Below are 8,481 nucleotides of genomic sequence, written 5' to 3'. Positions count from 1 at the left end.
AGCTTAAAGAGATATTTAGGGATCTTAGTGGGGGCCTCTGATTTAATATCTCAATTGCGCAGTAGCAGGCAGGACAAGAAACAAATTGTGTTTTACGTCTTAAATGAGAAATAAGGGTAGCCCTGGTGGCCCAGCGGTTTAGTGCCGTCTTTGGCCCAGGGTGTGATCCTGGAGAGCCAGGATTGAGTCCCGCATCGGGCTCCCTGCATGGAGCCTGCTTTTCCCTCTGCCTGTGTCTCTGCCTCTCTCTGTCATGAACTAATAAATAAAATCTTAAAAAAAAAAAAAAAAAAAGATTAAATGAGAAATAACATGGTTACCAAAGGTTGCTATTTTAGTGTGGCTCCGAAGCCACTGCGATGCCAGCAGGGAGATGCTGGGACCATCCTTCCCAGGGCAGAGCAGAGCGAGGTTACCCGTCGCTGCAGAGCCTGAAGCTGACCAGGCCGGCCGTGCAGGCTGCGGGAGGTCCGCGGCCCCGGCCCGGTGCTGAGATGCTGAGATGCCACCTCTGACCACCTCTGACCACCTCTGACCACCTCTGACCATCTCGGAGATGGGCCCGTTTGCTCCGGGGTCAGCCCGTAGGGGTCGTGTTCCCCCACCTCCCCGGCCTCCCCACCTCCCGAGGTGGCTCACACCACGGAGGACACAGTGCAGAAAGGAAAAAAAAAAAAGAGCACTGGATCAGGAATAACACACACACACACACACACACACACGAATAGGAAAAGTTTGGTCAGCTGGAAAGGAAGGAGCAAAAGGGGGAGGGAAAAAAGAAAAATGCAGCGTGGCGCGTCCTTGTGGTCAGCGGCGAGAATCCGGGCAAACTGGCTGTTCTCACGCGCCGCGCGCAGAAGTCGCGGCCAGGCCAAGGGCAGATAAAGGAATCCAAGGCCGGCGGCCAAAGCCCGGAGGTCAGACTCCGGAGGAGTTCAGAAGTTCAGGAAAATAGAAGAGGATTATCGCTCAACGGTTCTGTGAACCCGAGAGAAGGTGGGACGACAGGAAGCCCTGGGCGTGGCCGGGGCGAGGGGGCGGGGCGGGGCGGGAGGGGGGGAGGTGGGCGGGGCGAGCGGGAGGGGGCGGGGCAGAGGGGTGATTGGAGGGGCGGGTGGGGGAGGGGAGGTGGGCGGGGCAGAGAGGTTGATGGGCGGGGCAGAGGCGGGGAGATGGGTGGGGCGAGCGGGAGGGGGCGGGGCAGAGGGGAGATTCGAAGGGCGGGTGGGTGAGGGGAGGTGGGCGGGAGAGGGGGAGATGGGCGGGGCGAGCGGGTGGGGGCGGGGCAGAGGGGAGATTGGAGGGGCGGGTGGGTGAGGGGAGGTGGGCGGGGCGGGACACAGGGGAGGTGGGCGGGGCGGGGCAGAGGGGGAGATGGGCGGGGCGGGGGCGGGGCAGAGGGATGATGGGCAAGGCAGGGGCGGGGCAGAGTGGGGAGATAGGCGGGGCGGGCAGAGAGGGGAGATGGGCGGGGCGGGGGGGCGATGGGCTGGCTCACAGCGGGTCCGGGGTGCAGGGTGCTGGGTGCTGGGAGCGAGGCAACCTCGGGTCCGCGGGTGGAGGTGGGCCGGCCTTGCTTCTCCCAAAGCGCTTCCTCAACCAAATTAGCTCCTTAAAAAAAAAAAAAAAAAAAGACGACGAGGTTGGAGAGGACGGTGGAGGACGATTTCCAGGCAGGCTCCATTTTCCTACTCTGGGAGAGCAAATTCTCTCTGCCATGGCCTTCCCGTGTGTGTTCCAAGTGTGTCAGTGCTCTATGTGTACGTGCATGCATGTGCACACGGCATGTATATGCAAGTGCACGTGCACAGAAGTGTGTGTACACACACGCACACACACACTTCCGTTTTACATAAAACCGTGGCTGATGAGAGAAGGCGCTCAGAGCCGCATGGAACAAAGGAAGCCGCAGAGGTAGCTCTGCGCTCCTGGCAGCCCCCACCCTGCAGGACCCCCCCCCCCCTCACGGAGTCTAGGCGACTAGGAGATAGTGAAAAAGATGGAGAGGTAGTAAGTGGGGTGTGGGCAGGGCAAATCAGAGAGCCGAATTACTGCCCAGAACAGGAGACACAAATCAGCAGGAAAATATTGACGGCGAGGAAGAAAAAGGGAAATTTGTGTAAATGTTGAATGTGAAAGATCAAATGGAGACAAACACACAAGTTCAAGAATAAAATCTAAAGCAGAAGGCCAGGCAGGTCCTAATCAAAGCCTGAAGCAGGAAGGCCCGTGGAGGGAAGGGCAGAGAGTCACAATGCAGATAAAAATTAGGATAAATAAAAACGGATGAAAAGAATTTTGTAAAGATACAATTTTTAGTATGCTCAAGTTTCAAGGCTTTCTTAAGATGAAGCAGACGGGACACAATATTTAGACTTTATTTTATTTTTTTAAAGATTTTATTTATTTATTCATGAGAGACACAGAGACAGAGAGGCAGAGACACAGGCAGAGGGAGAAGCAGGCTCCATGCAGGGACCCCGATGTGGGACTCGATCCGGGGACTCTGGGATGGTGCCCTGGGCCAAAGGCGGCGCTAAACCGCTGAGCCACCCTGGCTGCCCCAATATTTAGACTTTAAAGGCCGAGATTAGAGCTTGAAAGGTAAGAAGGAAGATGAAGAATGTGTTTTTTGTTCAGCTAGACTTACTGTTGATTTAAAAAAATAATAATTTTCAATATTTGGTCATAAGGTTTTGAGGCATTCTTAGAAATTTGAAATGATAGCCAAAAGGGAATTCAGAGATAATTTTTAAAATATATATTTATTTATCCAAGAGGGAGAGAGAGCAAGCAAGAGAGAGCAGGGCGGAAGAGGGAGAGGGGCACAGGGAGAGGAAGAAGCAGGCTCCCCACTGAGCAGGGAGCTGGATGTGGGCGGGCGGCAGGCTCCATCCCAGGACCTGTTGTGCCCAAGATTGCGAATCCGAGAAACCACCAAGGAGCCGACACCGATGCAAGCACACGAGGGTTTATTAGCAAGCTCGAGCCTGGGTCCAAGTATACCCGACACAGCGGAGCAGGGACTTGGACGCCGAAGTGGGTTACAGCTGGGTTTTTTATAGGCTGGTCTAGGGGATTTTCAGAAGGGGTGGAGGAATTTCTCAAGTTCTGTTTACATTCTGATATGGGGCTTTCAAGGGCATTGAGCTCTGTTCTCATTCTAATATGGGACTTTCTACCACGGGGGTGGGCTCTGTTGTCTTTCTGATATGGGATTCCCTGCCAAGGACATTCTGCAGTTTTTCCTGTAAAGTTCAGCTCTTATTCACAGGGGCCGAAGATGGCTGTACTTGTGCTAATGCTAAACTTGAGGTGGATTGGCCTTAATTTTTCTTGGCCTCCACAGACCCCAGGATCATGACCTGAGCTGAAGGCAGATGCTTAACCGAGTGAGCCACCCAGGTGCCCCTGGGTGGTTTTTTTTTTTTTTAAAAAAAACAGTCTATATACTCTCTTTCCCTCAATCTCTCTTTCACATACACTCAGATATTCTTTCTCTGAAACATGTGCAGACATCATGATGCTTCGGTATGTTTTTCCGCAGAGTAAGGACATTCCCCTCCATGCCCACCAAACCACCATCCCCTAAGAAAACTGGTAATAATTCCATAGTAGCTAATGAGCCATCATATCAGCAATGCCAAGAATAGTTTCAGTTGTTTTTCCTTTTTTTTTTTTTTTTTGATAAGAATCCAACCAAGGTCAGCCATCACATGTGCTTGCTTTGTCTCTTGGGAGTCTGTAGACCTTCTAGCCCAACCTTGTCATTTTGGGCATGAGAAACATTCTGTTGGGATAAGGTGATTTGGGCTCAAGGCCATTGCACAGCATGCACTCCATTTTACGTAAGCAAGATTTCATGGTCAAGAGAGCTTTAAGTTTTAAAATCCTTTTAAAATGATGAGTATCAAAAGTGGCATCACAGCACAGGAATGACTACTCCTCCCAGCAGGACTGAGCCCTCTCACGTGTCACATAGTATAGGGACACTTGCATTCCGTAGCTCAGTGAATGCTTCTGCAAACCCCCGGGGTGACGGCGTGGAGAGCTGTGGTCCCCGTTGGTCTCTGTCTGTCCCTGTCACATAGGAGAGGCTCAGTGCTCTTTTCCAGTCTGCCCGAGGCCTGGTGGCTGGTGGACAACCCGGGTGGCACCTCGCTGAGCTTCTCTCCCACTTTTCTGCCTGGACCCTCGGAGCGTCCATCCATGCTGCTGCTTCTGAGTCTCTCAAGACCTTATCTGCGAACAACACGAGGTAAAACCTTCAGCCTTTGCCACTTAGGCCAATGCAGGTTAACGGGAATCGGAGGCCACATTTTTACAATAAAGGGAGACTCTGGGACATTTTGTAACACTAAGAGGAGGGACAGATTATGCAAATGAGAAATGCTGTTTGTGTTGCCAAGTGAACCTACATTCAGAGTTGGACGAATAGAAGTGGATCTCCTTCTTCTTCTTCTTCTTCTTCTTCTTCTTCTTCTTCTTCTTCTTCTTCTTCTTCTCTCTCTCTCTTTTTTTTTTTTTTGTAAATTATATGAAGATGCCAGGAAGTTTAGGATCGATATTATGCTTTATTTACCTTTCCATTCCCAGGATTAGTGCATCATTCAGAATATACGTAGATATTCAGATAATACTTTGTTTCAGCACATATTTCCTGAAGGCAGTCTGTGTGCCAGGTACTCTGCTGGCCTCTGTCCCCAGTAAGAAGCAGACACACAGGCTACTTCCGCTCTGATACACAGGATAGACGATAGGGTAAGTACCTGGTGTCCTGGGCATGAAAGGGGATCACCCGATACAGGCTAGATAGAACAGGAAAGGCTTCCAGAAGGACATGTCATTTCGGTGGAGGTGGAAGGTTGAATAGCAATTCAAGTGTGCTGAGCTGAATGTTTGGATTTTCTTGTAAGTAGCTTAAAACGACAGGGTAAAGTAAACCACTCACACAGACCTTTCTTGTTTGAATTGGCAAATGATATCCACAGTCCCTGAGCTGCAAGAAACCGGTGACAGTGGTAGCCTGTGTGTAGGAGACTGAGTGACCAGGGCAGGCAGGTTCACCCTTTGCACCCCTTGAATTGTTTACTAATTTGTAAAAAAATATTTAGTTATTTGGGAGAGAGAGAGTGAGCAGTGGGGCTGCAGAGGGAGAGGGAGAAGCAGACTGCCCGCTGAGCAGGGAGCCGGACACAGGACTCGATCCCAGGACCCCGAGATCATGACCTGAGCCAAAGGCAGACACTTAACTGATTGAGCCACCACAGTGCCCACTAATTTTTTTGAGTAATTAAAGGTGAATGTATGTTCTCCATGTAAGGTCATGGCAGAGAAGAGCTAGGGAAGGACATAAACGTATCATCCTTTAGGAAAATTTGAGGATGCTGTGGTCTAAGGGAAGGAGCAGTACTTCCCAATCTGCCATCACTCTGTGGGCTTCTTCAGAGTCCAAAGATGGAAGACTGTGCCAGGGAAGCTGTTGGAGGGAACGAACAAAAGTGAATGGATCCCCTCAAAGTCTTGGCAGCGTTTAAAAGAAAACCTTTAGAAACAGAAATGGGGAGAAAGTCTGGGAACAGAAGAGGAGAAAAGAAGACTCTTGGGAGTATGATGGCAAATGCATCCTGAAGCAATTAATGAATGTTTTTCCATCCTTAGATTTGTGTGTGTGTGTGTTTTTTTAAGATTTATTTATTCATTTAAGAGAGAGAGAGTATGCTCCTGGGTGAGGGGAGGGGCATAGTGAGAGGGGAAGAGAGAGAGAGAAAGAGACCCTCAAGCAGACTCCTGGCTGAGCTCCAAGCCGACATGGGGCTCGATCTAACAACTCTGAGATCATGACCTGAGCCAAAACCAAGAGTTGGACATTCAACCAACTGAGCCCCCAGGCTCCCCTCCATCCTTAGTTTTATATGGCAGTGGTGATTCACAATGTGAATCAGAGAAAGAGGAGTTTTGATGAGGAAGTTTTGTAAAGGCGACATGTCTCATCTGTGTGCAAGAGAGTTTGCATTCCTGTCTCAGGGTGTCCAAATGTGAATTTTTTAATGGAGTTTTTAAAAAAAGATTTTATTTATTTATTCATGAGAGACAGAGAGAGAGAGGCAGAGACACAGGCAAAGGGAGAAGCAGGCTCCATGCAGGGAGCCCAACACCAGACTCGATCCCCAGTCCCCAGGATCATGCCCTGTGCCGAAGGCAGGCGTTAAATCGCTGAGCCACCCAGGGATCCCTTAATGGAGTGATTTTTTTAAAAAAGAAATTTGAATAAGGGCAGTGCTTTAAAGAAAACATAAGACTTCTGTTAGTTTCAGTGCAAAATAAGAAGATGCTCTGTAGTGTCTGCAGGAAGGGCGTCCGGGCCGAGTCAGAAGGGCTGGAATTTGAATCCTGGCTCCACACTCAGTGGTGTTGGGACCTTGGGGATATTATTCAATTTCCTTACACTGCTGTGTGTTTATCAACAGCACAGGGGCATAGCCCACGTGACAGGATGGTTGTGCAGGCAACAGTGAAGTGGGAGCTTGCAGGCTGTCGCCCGTGTTACTTCCACACGGCGGTGTGGCCAGAGTCCTAGGAGCAGGCTGGGGCAGCAGGCTGCTGCTGGTTCCAGAAAGGAGATGTGAGAAGTGCAGTCGAGGGGCACCTGGGTGTCTCAGTGGTTGAGTGTCTACCTGCAGCTCAGGGTATGGTCCCCGGGTCCTGGGATCAAGTCCTGCATCAGGCTCCCTGTGGGAGCCTGCTTCTCCTGCCTGAGTCGCTCTCTCTCTCTTGCTCTCATAAATAAAATCGTTTTTTAATTTAAAAAAGTTTTTAAAAAAATATTTTCTTTATTTATTCCTGAGAGACACACAGAGAGAAGCAGAGACACAGGCAGAGGGAGAAGCAGGCTCCATGCAGGGAGCCCGATGCGGGACTCGATCCCAGGACCCTGGGATGACGACCTGAGCCGAAGGCAGGCGCTCAACCTCTGAGCAGCCCCAGGCATCCCAATTAATAAAATCTTAAAAAAAAAATCCATCAGTGTACCTCTTTTTTTTTTTTTAAGATTTATTTATTCATAGTGGGGAGGGACGAGGGAGAGGGAGAGGGAAAGAGAAACCTGAGCAGACTCTGCGGTGAGCAGCGTCATTAACCGGAATATAATACTGATTTCAACTCCTACGCCATTCCCACACACACTCCTGCTAAGCTGCAACCTTTTGCACTCTCTACTGGCTCTTGGGCCCTGCACAAAAACTCAGGTTGCTTTATGATGATTAAGTTTCCTCTTATTGTTTGGGATGATCGTGAAAGGTCATGAAATGGTCAAAATGATCACCGAGTCTCTTTCGGTGGATTGCTGGGTATCAGCAGGTTCCTCTGGGTTGCCTGATTTTACTGAGGTCTGTATCTCCCACTGTGTGTGTGTGTGTGTGTGTGTTTTAAAGATTTTATTTATTTCTTTGAGAAAGTGAGAATGAGAGAGAACACGAGTGGGGGGAGGGGCCGAGGAGGAGGGACAAATGACTCCCCACTGAGCAGGGAGCCCAAGACCCTGGGATCCCCACCTGAGCCAAAGGCAGATGCTTAACTGACAGAGCCCTGATTCTTCTTCTTCTTCTTCTTTTTTTTTTAAGATCCTGAATAGCCAAAGCAATCTTTTTTTTTTTTTTAAGATTTTATTTATTTATTCATAAGAGACATAGAGGGAGGGGTAGACACACAGGCAGAGGGAGAAGCAGGTTCCCCACAAGGAACCCGATGTGGGACTCCATCCTGGGATCCCAGGATCACAACCTGAGTCTAAGGTAGATGCTCAACCACTGAGCCACCCAGTGTCACCAAAACCCCGATTCTTAAACACAATCTTTAACCCTGATTTTCTCATCCCTTCACAATTGGAGAGGCTCGAACAGGGTAGAAGTGGAGACTAATCAAACACTAAAGACCCTGTTTTATTTTAAATTTTATTTATTTATCAGAGAGAGAGGCAAAGACACAGCAGAGGGAGAAGCAGGCTCCATGCGGGGAGCCCGACGCGGGACTGGATCCCGGGTTTCCAGCATCACGCCATGGGCCGAAGGCAGTGCTAAACCGCTGAGCCACCCCGGCTGCCCAAGACCCTGTTTTAGATTGACGTGGGACTACCAGCCCATATCTCTAAGTAAAGTTGTTCAACCTGTTACTGATCCACTTAATCCTACCGACACGCCTCTACTTACAAACAAGCTGCCCATGATCCGTTTGTTCGTAAGTTCAAAGTGATCAAGAGGGGTTAAAACTCCCTGTCCCCACATGCATTCCCACCAATGATGAACAGAGGTCAGACGTTTATAACTTTCAAATAAGTCATAGATTTCTCCTTGCTCATTTACATCTTAATGGGTACCCTTTGCCAAGATAGATGAGTGTTACCTGCACTGAAAATCCTTAATGATCTCGTTGGATAGGACCGAGCGGGAGAAATGTGTTGCTCTGGAGAAGGGGAACCGGGGG

At 49.6% G+C, this 8,481-nt stretch overlaps 1 long non-coding RNA gene across 1 annotated transcript; it reads left to right on the top strand.

Annotated features, from left to right (window-relative positions):
- The first annotated feature begins 1,525 nt into the window (after window positions 1-1,525).
- Window positions 1,526-8,168, top strand: LOC144313829 (uncharacterized). The gene is made up of 2 exons (XR_013379446.1): window positions 1,526-4,258; window positions 7,968-8,168. It is a non-coding gene; the product is annotated as an uncharacterized LOC144313829 (long non-coding RNA).
- Window positions 8,169-8,481: the final 313 nt, after the last annotated feature.

This window comes from Canis aureus, chromosome 5, assembly GCF_053574225.1.
Source record: "Canis aureus isolate CA01 chromosome 5, VMU_Caureus_v.1.0, whole genome shotgun sequence".
NCBI classification, from domain to species: Eukaryota; Metazoa; Chordata; class Mammalia; order Carnivora; family Canidae; genus Canis; species Canis aureus.
Note: the sequence above shows the minus strand (reverse complement) of the source record. Positions and strands in the feature narration are given on the sequence as shown.